The sequence below is a fragment of the Podarcis raffonei genome, chromosome 7 (assembly GCF_027172205.1).
Source record: "Podarcis raffonei isolate rPodRaf1 chromosome 7, rPodRaf1.pri, whole genome shotgun sequence".
NCBI classification, from domain to species: Eukaryota; Metazoa; Chordata; class Lepidosauria; order Squamata; family Lacertidae; genus Podarcis; species Podarcis raffonei.
In genome coordinates this window covers 46441546-46453215 of record NC_070608.1, presented here as the reverse complement: position 1 = coordinate 46453215, position 11670 = coordinate 46441546, and positions in this window count along the sequence as shown.

Genomic DNA, 11670 nt, shown 5'->3' with positions numbered 1-11670 from the left:
CCCACAACAAACACTCTGTGAGGTGAGTGGGGCTGAGAGACTTCAGAGAAGTGTGACTGGCCCAAGGTCACCCAGCAGCTGCATGTGGAGGAGCGGAGACGCAAACCTGGTTCCCCAGATTACGAGACTACCGCTCTTAACCACTACACCACACTGGAAAAGAGTGTCTTTTCTTTAAAATTATCTTACTAATGTGTGTTTTTACAGCTAGGGATTTGACTGCTTTGCTGCCCATTTATTGCTGGCATGTAATTTCATAATGTTTTGAAGTTCTTACATATAAACACTGGTTGTGGTGGGAAAAGATGGAACTCATCATTGAAGCATACATAGATGGAAGGAGAATTGCCGGGAGGATAGGTAAGGACTACTATTGTGGAGAATCAACAGAGAGAAAGTTAGAAAGATGAGCTCACATATATTCTGGGAAAGAAATATTCAGTGGAAGTACTACTTACTGCTGTAAGTAGTAGCAGCCATAGTGAGTGGAGTCATATACCTGAAAGAGCAGAGAAGGAACCTGTGGCTTTCCACATGGCGTAGGACTCCCAACGCCCCTAAACTATCCCTTAACTGAAGTGTACAGGTGCTACTGATAACCTTTTTAAAAAAATATGCTGAGTTGGCATTGTACTGCAACCTTCCCACCTCTGTTACTACCAGCAGCCACCATTTTTTGCTTACCAGTCATGCCTTGACTCCGCATTATCAATAATCTTCTGCGTTCAGCGTTTAGAAAATGGCCGCTGTATAGAAACAAGCATGGTAGTGCCAACCTCCAAGCTTAAAGCTTTTGAATTCTGAGGTTGCTGGCAATGACGCATAGCTCAGGGCAATGTTTAGAGGGAGCTAACCAACTATTAATCCTGTCATAATATCCCCATTACTAGGCTTGCCCAATGTCATGTTAAGATTCAAAACAGATTGCGTTTGAGGGATGTCTTGCCTGCCCCCATATGTTTCTTATAAAGGACAATTAGAAGGATATTAGGGGGAAAGGGGATGGCATGACTCTAAATCTCACTTTCACTGGCTAGGATTCATTTTCCCATTGTAATTTGCCACTTTGCTTTGAGTCACGCTGCCCTCAAAAGCAATGAAGCATGATCCAATATATATCGTTTTACATATCAACTTAAAGAGGAGTTATTATATCATTTCCATAGACCCTTTTAACGTATGAACTGATTTATAAGATGCCTCTCATATATCTGCACAAAGTTCCCATGAAGTAAGACACTGTTGTCGCCATTTTTCAGGGACAGAGTTGTGCTCTTGTACTCTTATGAGCTGGTTTCCTAGAAATGTTTTGGGTGTGGTGGATCATGCCTTCTCCAGCTCTTATTAAGGCCATGGCATTCAACTCTGGGAAGTGTTGGTCCAAGCTGGAAACTCATTTGGACAGAGCTGGATACAAGAAGTTTGGTGCTCTAGCTGAGGAGTGGTGACCACCCAGCCTGAGGGTCTGATTCATCCCCTGTCCCTGGCAAGTGATTTTCTGTAGATCCAAAAACCTCCCAAACATTTTTCTAAAGTTTGCAAACTGCATTGGGGTTCTGCAATGGAATGGAGATCTTAAGTGCTGTGGTGTAAGAATCAGCATCATTTTTCTTTCTTGGATCTACAGTGCAGAATGGGGTCTTTGCTGTCGTGACCATGGCAGCATGATTGTATCAGTTCCACAACTGCTTCCACATTGCTGAGTGCCATCTGAGCACTCAATAGTCTTTGTATGAACGCATCTGCAGAGCTAATAATTTTTCAAGAGAGACCTCCAGGGTGCCCTTCCTAGTCAAGGCAGAAGCCTTTAGTACTTCTCAGAGCACGGAGCACTTTCCAACAGAGCTCATTTCAGATCAGGGCCCCAATCAGTGGAGAATTGGGCAAATTGCCTCCTGTGATCACTGTGAATCGCAGATCTGCAGAGGAGCAGAGAGGGATGTGTTTCAGCACCTCCTGAAAACCTTTCCTCACAATGCGTGCAGGGTGTTTTGATGCACATAAGAACAGCTGGATCGCAGCCCATATCTGTGTAACTTTTAACACAGTTTCACTGATGCATTCTGTGTTGTGGACTTGGTGAGATACTTGAGAATGGACAAACAGCGCCTGTCTGTTGGTATGCATGTTTATGCCTGTGTGTGTGGCCCCATGTACTTCAGCACACAACCCCCGGGGGCTTTGCCACAAGGTGTTAGGCTCCCCAAAAAAGCTTAGCCACCCTTAGGAGGCAAGATCTTCCTATTGATCCTGGAGCTCCTCTCCATCTGTTGTTTCTCCTTCACAGACACCTGCTTCTCACACATTCCTGCAACAACTCTTTGCTTCCTGAGCCTGCTGATCCTTAGGGACTGGCAGTCTACTCTTCACCTACCATCCTTCCCAGCTTGCCTTGCATGCCACTGACCCTCAGCTATCTATTCTGCCACCACATTTGCTACCATGCGCATTGAGCTTTCCTTTCTATGGTGGAGCTTGACAGAAACATGTATAACCCAGAGCTGAGAGATGATTGAACAGCTATTATGTGTAAGTCCATGCATTTCATTGCCAGAATGTGGGCCCTGCACAAAGTTGCCCTAGACAGCAGGCAAGCCTAGTAGATAGATCTGCTTTGCTGGGATCTAAAACCAGGAGCTGACTCTTGTGACTGGACAACAAATCCAATTAGTTCACAGACCTGAGATAGCTGTTTGCAATTAAAATTGGTTTAGAATTTTTAAAACTGTTAAACCACAAGATGACAGTGGGGGGAAGCTACAAATACAGGCAAATGAGGAAATGTTTCTGAACAAAGTAGGGAATGGTTCTCTGTTGTCTTTTCAGTGCCTATTGGAAAGGGTTTTTAAGTAGAGATATTTCCCAGTCTGCATCTGTATTGGAATTGCGTTTGGATGGTTTTGGATGTATTGTTATTAATTTGTTTGCTGATCTGGGTTCCTTTCAGAGGAAGGGTGGCATATCAATGTCAAAAATAATAGGGAAACCTCAAAGTTGTCTCTGTTTCTGCTTCCAAAACTGCATATCTGTTCTTTTCACACAGAGATTCCTTGCTCCTTCCCCTGCCTAAATGGAAGAAAGAATATAGACCTTCTCTACCCTTTATCACCTCTGTGTTCTTGTGCCATGTTAGTTCTCATGGCAACATATCACCTTGAATTTACCTAACAACAGGAGATACTTAACCATGTCAGGGTCTGGAGTTGTTGTTTAGTCATTTAGTCGTGTCCGACTCTTCGTGACCCCATGGACCAGAGCACGCCAGGCACTCCTGTCTTCCACTGCCTCCCGCAGTTTGGTCAGACTCTTGTTTGTAGCTTCAAGAACACTGTCCAACCATCTCGTCCTCTGTCGTCCCCTTCTCCTTGTGCCCTCCATCTTTCCCAACATCAGGGTCTTTTCCAGGGAGTCTTCTCTTCTCATGAGGTGGCCAAAGTACTGGAGCCTCAGCTTCACAATCTGTCCTTCCAGTGAGCACTCAGGGCTAATTTCCTTAAGAATGGATGCGTCTGAAGTTATCACTTCTTCAAATAAAATAAACATTTGAGGCACAAGGATTATTTTGCTTTGAAGAAGATTCCTGTGTCTTGTTCTACATAATCCCATGATGGATTTCTCATGATAGGTGACTTAAATCCTGTGCCAGTAAAGGTGGTAGAGGAGTAGGAGGAGGAGAGTAATAGTTATAATTTGACATCATTATAAGAAAATGGAACTCCTAGAAAACCCACTGAATCAAACTGGACCCCACCAACTACATTCATCAGCAGGCAAATCTGACCATCTAAAGTAAAAATAGCCTGGAGACCAAGAAGTTGTACATCTAGCAAACTCAACACTTGCACACTTTCCCTTTCTTTCTCTCCTCATTCTCTTTTTATGTTTTCATAACCTGCCAATTGCCTTTTTTGGCCATTTCTCTGCCCTCCCCATCTACTCAGTAGGTTATCTTATTAAAAAGCTCAAGAAGATTCCCAATTATCAGCAGACTACCCTCTAAACAACAACATTTATATGTAACAATAGCTGCCATGTATTAACTTGGATAATAAACAAGCAGCCCAATAAAACAGATGAGCGACAGCTATTACATCCAGATCAAATCCATGAGCGACAGAGTTGCCAAGCTCATATGTCACACATAAAACTATTTTTTTAACGCAAACAAGCAAAGTTAATGGGCACGCTCCTCAAAGCTCCCACAGCACTCAGTGTCATTGTGTGAACCTGGGCTTATGATTTGTTTTCCCCAAGCAAACCACAAATGGTAAGCCCAGAACAAATTTTGATTACTACTATACTGATTTGTTTGGAAAGAAAGAAACCATGCACCCAGGTTCATTCAGATGACGCCAACAAGCTAGACTGGCTTGTTTCATCCAGAACATTGTGGCGGCAGCAAGAGGAACTTTTCAGGAGTGTGTTGTCCTCTAGCATGCTGCTTGCTCACATTAAACCATTGTATGACTGAAACTAAGGTTTAATGTGATATGTGCTGGGTCAGTGAAAAGTTAAAAAAAGAGAAAAATCCCACAGTGCAAATTTCAAAAATTACTAGGTGACTGCAGAACTCTGAGGGCTCAACCCCAGAACCATTTTTAAAATACCTGGGTTCATTTCTGGAATATCTTAAGTTATAAGATAGAAACATGCCTCCACATGTTTGCTGTTAGAAACTGACCACTGCATATCTGATATTTCAATTACAGTACCCAGGAGCATGCAAACCCCATTGATTTCAGTGTGGTTTATGAGATTTTGATGCAATATAAAGGATGTGTTTCATATCCTTTAGATAATCCACCACTGCTCTCTTTGCCTGTTAACATTTCACACATTTAAGGATACAGCAGTAATCTAAAGCAACTTGTGCTGTGGCATATCCACACTGATGAACTGCATATGATCTAGATTTTAAATGTTGACAATTTAGATTCCTTCTCTTCAACTGTTTAATGTATATGATTCCAACTGATGCATTTGCCTCCACAAAGAAACAAAATGATGAAACATTATACCCTTTCAGTTACAAACCTTAAGATGTCCATGAGTGTGCATACTATAGTTTATTCTTAAACTGATATTCTGTAACTAAAAAGAGAGCCAATGAAAGATGTCAAATGTTTTTATTATAGATATACAGTGGTACCTCGGGTTACATACACTTCAGGTTACATACGCTTCAGGTTACAGACTTCGCTAACCCAGAAATAGTACCTCAGGTTAAGAACTTTGCTTCAGGAGGAGAACAGAAATCATGTGGCGGCAGCGCAGCAGCAGCAGGAGGCCCCATTAGCTAAAGTGGTGCTTCAGGTTAAGAACAGTTTCAGGTTAAGAACGGACCTCCAGAACGAATTAAGTTCTTAACCCGAGGTACCACTGTAAACTGTTTCATGAAGCTTTCACCTTATTAAACCCGATTGTGGATGCTGTTCTGCATTATAAAATCCCGTCTTGAATAAGAAAATGACAACGTGGTTTTAATTGTCTCATAAATTGCTACTGCCTTATTTATTTGTCCAAAAGCTAAGAAAGATGAGGTAGTGGAAAATGCAGAATTAATAATATCAGTCTAAAGCATCTATGAAGGAGGCAATGGCAAACAAAACACCAAAACATAGTAAACAGATATATTTACTTGTACAATGGTTCAAATATCTTATAAACACCAACATTTCCATCTCTGTTTAATGCCTAAAATGACATTCAGAACTTAGAATTCCATGCAGATTTCTCAAGGTCAAAGACTATTGAAAGATATTTGCTTCATAGCATTCCAGCTGGTCATTTCGTATATGCTCACTTCCTGTGCCTCTTTTATCTGCCTCTATTTATTTATGTCATTATCTGTCAACAAACAAATGTACAAATCAGTTCTATTTTGCTTCTAGTTCTACAGTATGACCATTGAGACTTTAATCAATTTCTCGGAAATTACGTATGATTTTTTAAAGAAGGCATACCAGATGTTATCAACTCCATGCATTGAAACCTTCAGGGTTTTGGTGTAACTAGACGTTTTCTTCCCCGTGCCTGTCAAAAAGAGTTTTAAACAACATTTTTCAATACTAAGCTTTATGCCTGTTTTTAGAAGGCAGCAGAGTTGAAAGATGGTATCAAAGCAAGTAGGTTAAGCTTGACTAATCAGTCTTACCTAGTTCTATTAATAGTGATGGCAGAAACATTATTCCATTATTCTGTAGACTCTAGAGGAAAACTTTTAAGGCAAAGTATAAGCTCTTCCAATATTGAAAAAGTGTAACATGCTAATCCTGAACATTCATACTGTGGCTTCATGTATACATTCAATAAAATGCAAATGCACATAAGTGTGCTTAAAATAGGGCTTCCATCAGGCAAGCATTCCTCAAGTGCTACTAAAAGTAAATTGATTTACTTGAATATGTTCCTTTTTCTTTTGTTATTTTAACCATTAAGGGCAGTGAAGTCACCCATTGGAAAGCATATCTTTAAAATGCTAGCATTGTCTATTAGAGTAAATGATGCCATCTCCTTGAATATACATGAAATCAAGCTTGTAAATAGCCAGTGGCTTGGTCATCTGTGACAAATAAGAATTGCTTCTAACTAGACATATCGTGGGACGTGAGTGGCGCTGTGGGTTAAACCACAGAGCCTAGGACTTGCCGATCAGAAGCTCGGCGGTTCAAATCCCCGTGACAGGGTGATCTTCCATTGCTCGGTCCCTGCTCCTGCCAACATAGCAGTTCCAAAGCAAGCCAAAGTGCAAGTAGATAAATAGGTACTGCTCCGGTGGGAAGGTAAACGGCGTTTCCGTGCGCTGCTCTGGTTCTCCAGAAGCGGCTTAGTCATGCTGGCCACATGACCCAGAAGCTGTTTGCTGGCTCCCTCGGCCAGTAAAGGGAGATTAGCGCCGCAACCCCAGAGTCGGTCACGACTGGACCTAATGGTCAGGGGTCCCTTTACCTTTAGACATATCTGGAGATGAGTTGGTTCATTATTTGCTTTAAAGCTTTCAGTCCTAAATGACTAACGGCACAATTCTATGTCTGTCTACTTAGAAGTAAGCCCCATTGGCTTCAATGAGACTTATTCCCTGCTGCTTGTATAGAGGACTGCAACCTAATATAGCATTAGGTGTGTAGGCAAGCAGTCTAGTAACTTTTGTGTGCTGTTTACAAGGCAGTTCTATTTCCCAGACTTTAACTGATGAAACTATGGAGGAAAGTTTGGTTCAAGTACAGATTTGTATTCAGTGACATCAGAACTGCGTTAAAACAGAAGGTACCTTGGAACATTCACATTTTATGAAATCTTGTTCATTCATACAAGGTATCTTCACAAATTATATGATGTATTCATATCATATATTCTAAACATTGCAACAAGAAACAAAACACAAGGGTGTGTGTGCATACATCCCAGTGGTGTCTCTTTGTGCATATCTCACTTTAGTGAGTACCTGCCATTTACCTGCTTGTCGCTGCAGTCTCACCTGTCACTGATCTGGGCAATCATTTTGGGGAGGGCAGGATTGTTCAGCTTCAGACTTCACCCCCAAGGCTCAGCCCTAACTACAGCACTGCCCTCATTCCACTGACAATGATTGCCACTGCTCTAGTCGTGTATTAAAAACAGCTGCTTCTAGATGGAATTACTTGGGGAAATTAGCTGCCAGGCTTTAGTTTCGATATTCAATATATTGTTTTCTGGAAACCAATTATTTTCTCTGGTTATTTTTTAAAAGTTAGTGAGATGTGCTGATGAATTTTATGGAAAAATAAGTGATCTTCATCTAGGGAACCAATGGTATTTTTATTTTTCTAAGCCTGAATATGGGGACCATCAAGACAATGACGCTGACATTTAAAACATAGACAAATGTAAACAAACCTCTAGATACATTAGCTGGTTCTGTAATGTTTCACAGTCCTGAGGATTTTGAGGAAACCACATTCCACGAAGCTGATCTGCTTCTCAGCTATGCCAGTTTTGCTGACTAGTCTTTTTAAGAGCCAGCATTGTTGTCTAATTGCAAATAAATAATCACAAAACCAATCCAAGCTTGCTGTGCTGTAACAGCGTTATTATTTGTTACTTTGGGGAAAGAGATTTCCCTAAAAAGTTATTGAAAAATTCCATTGTGTTTGTGAACCATAGCAACTGTGATGAGTTAAAAACAAAACAAGCCCCCACCCTGTTTGGTAGATGTTACAAAAGTACAACCAAACACTTTCTGTGCATTCTTATTTCGAGGGGAAACGCAGGAGTCATATGTGATCTGTAGAATACAGATGACTGAAAGCACTCACATTTCCCATCTGTGAGTCTGTCTGCTGTTTCCTTCTGAGCCACTTTACTGGCATAGCCAAGAAAGTTGATGTCAGAAAGCATGTTGGGAAACTGTCACGTTTCTCCTGGGGCAGTAGCCGTGGCTGGAAGAGTGGCAGAGGCAGAATGATGTTCCTCACCTGGCTTCCCAATTCCCAGTACAGTCGTACCTTGGTTCTCAAACAGAATGCGTTCCGGGAGTCCGTTTGACTCCTGAAACTGTTTGAAAACCAAGGCACGGCTTCCATGGAAACATGGAAGCTGGGCCGGATGTTCGGCTTCCGAAAATCGTTCACTCACTTCTGGGTTTCGATCATTCGGGAGCTGATTTGTTTGGGAGCCAAGGCGTTTGAGATCCAAGGTATGACTGTATTGCTGCAGTTAACCAACAGGTAGGGGCGAAGCATGGGGAACTCAGGGTGCAAGACAAAATCGCAAAAAAGCAAAAACAAAACCCCAAAGTATATACATTAGGAGGCATGGGTACTGAGATGCTGAGGATTTTTGTGAGGATCTTTCCACAAAATAAATTACAAACTGATGGGGAAAAGTAGTGGACAGAACATGAAATTGAAAAACTGAGGGAAACAAAAGTCAATATATTTGTCCATCCCAAAACCATATGTAATCTATTTTTTTAAAAGAGAGAGAGAGAAGGGGGATAATATAGGAACTCTTTTAATTACTTAATTAAAGAACTTCAAGATATTCTTGGGCTACCTTCCTAGCATTTTCAGAGTGTTTCCATACTCTTAGTATACTCAGACTGTTAATAAAAGCCACTAACAAATTTACCATACCCCACCACATACAGTGAAGTTATTTAAGTAATTAAAAGAGTTCCTATATCAAGTAACAAAGGAACCCTATGACAGAGGAATGTGTCTTGTTTGTAGATTTTTCTCTTACAGTAAACCATCCACATTTTGAAAGGGAAAGAAGAAGGTTGTCCGCTGGGATGAGGAGTCAGGAAGTCTAATAACTGCCCTTGGCACAGCCACTCTCCTGCTATGTGTCTATTGACCCTAATAATTTTTATTTTAGTGTTTTACTCTTTAAATCAGTTCAGCAATCACCTATACAAAAAGCAGCAGAGGCAAATTTTAACTGATTCCACATGGAAGTCCCTTTGTTTGTAAATGCAGTTGCCATTCACGGGACACATTGTATGGAATGCAATGTTGTGTGGCAACTTTAAGGCATTTTATATATATATGCAGAAACTCATTTTGCAGTTTTAGTTAGTCAAATGTTTCTGTGTCTAATGTCTCCTATAAGGGTCTCCATAGCAGTTCCCAAAGTTACTTCTAGCCCACGCATAGACCCAGTAGCAACTTTTAATAGTTCAATGTATAGTTTTGATATTTGATTCTTGTGTGTTACTGAAAAAGAAAATGTAATGGAACACATGCCTGTAAACACAACTTCAACGTTACTTATAGACTGAAAAAATGGATTTGAATTTTCCAGTGTAATTCTCAGCTATAAATTATATCAGAAATGCAGCAACAGTGTGTTCCGTTCAGTCTGTATCCCACACTTAGCACACAAAGCTCCAGTGCGGCTAACAACAGACTTCTCCTTTTGTTTACCTGTATCTTTACTTCAGGATTGTAAGCCCCTTGGCCAAGTTGCCTATCACACCTGTAATCTGTAAACATGGTGAAAAAGTAAAGGGACCCCTGGCCATTAGGTCCAGTCGCGGACGACTCTGGGGTTGCGGCGCTCATCTCGCTTTATTGGCCAAGGGAGCCGGCGTACAGCTTCCGGGTCATGTGGCCAGCATAACTAAGCCACTTCTGGCGAACCAGAGCAGCTCACGGAAACGCTGTTTACCTTCCCGCCGGAGCAGTACCTATTTATCTATTTGCACTTGATATGCTTTCGAACTGCTAGGTGGGCAGGAGCAGGGACCAAGCAATGGGAGCTCACCCCGTCGCGGGGATTCGAACCACCGATCTTCTGATTGGCAAGCCCTAGATTCAGTGGTTTAGACCACAGCGCCACCTGTGTCCCATGTAAGATGGCACTAAAGAAAGAAAATAGTAAAACAGTACAATTGACTTTTTTAAAAAAGTGACAAGTTTTGTCACTTAAGTCTGTTCCTCAAACCACATAATGAACGGCTGAACCAGGGGTCACCGTCTGCCAGGACAGCACCCAACCTGCTCTGGCACCCATGAAAGGTGTCAGTAAGTATCTTCTCAATGCACAATGAGTGAGAGACTGCTCCTGCTCAGTTAATATTTTGACCGGATCGACCTCTTTTACACCCCTTACAATTGCCATTTTGTGTTATGCCACATCCCCATGACCAGCCATTTTGTGACTAGCCCCCTCAGCAATTCCCCCCCCCAAAAAAAATTCCAGATGTCCCCAATATCCCCTAAAGGTGACCCCTGGATAAAGAGGGAAAACACTGATGCGAATGGGATTCCCCCCCACCATTGAACTATTATGGAAAGGAATATGAAATGCAAGGTAAAACTGTGCAGCTATGTAGACTCTGCTAGATGGCACTGACACATGGATGATAAATTGCCTGTCACCAGCCCTATTTCTCTCTGAATAAAGTTGTGAAAGGGAGAAGCAGGAAGCATGCTTGCCGGGGCCATCCCAGCATCCTACACCCAATGGACAGCAAATGTTTGCACCATGAAAACTGTACCCAGGGAGGTTCCCCATGTGATTTAGAACCCTGACTGTGCAGGGGAGAGGTCAAATATAGGAGAGTTCAGTGACATGGATTTTCTGTCTATAAAATATCCAGTAACGCTCTCAAAAACAAAGTTTAAAAATCTACTTAGTTGCTGTTATTCAGAACTACTATGGGGGCCCTTAAATAGCCATGCAACCATATGGAAATCTGTGATATTCTTCCTGTTGAAATAACGGATGCAGAATTAATCACACATTCCTAACACACCACTGAGGTACCATTACAGTAGCTCTCAATCCAGTGTTTGTTTTAAGCAATATATTTTCGTCCTCTTGCCAATAATAGATTCATGGAATTACAAACAGATACTTATAAAATGCAGATCTAGGAACTATATAATATTACTTTATTGTTATTTTATGTAATACATGAGCTTTTATTCACCATGGGAACACTAAGCTTTCTTTTAATTACAAATTATTAAGTAAAACTTCTGGCTTATTTGCCATGATCACAGTCCACCATATAATTTGAAAAGGGCATCAGATTGTATCCAAACATAAGGTTCCTTTGAACAGGAGGAGGCAATTTTTGCGATCCAAATGCTGATATCTCTCTCTCTCTCTCTCTCTCTCTCACACACACACACACACACACACACACACACACACAGTCTTGGATGGGAGCGAGAGGAAAGT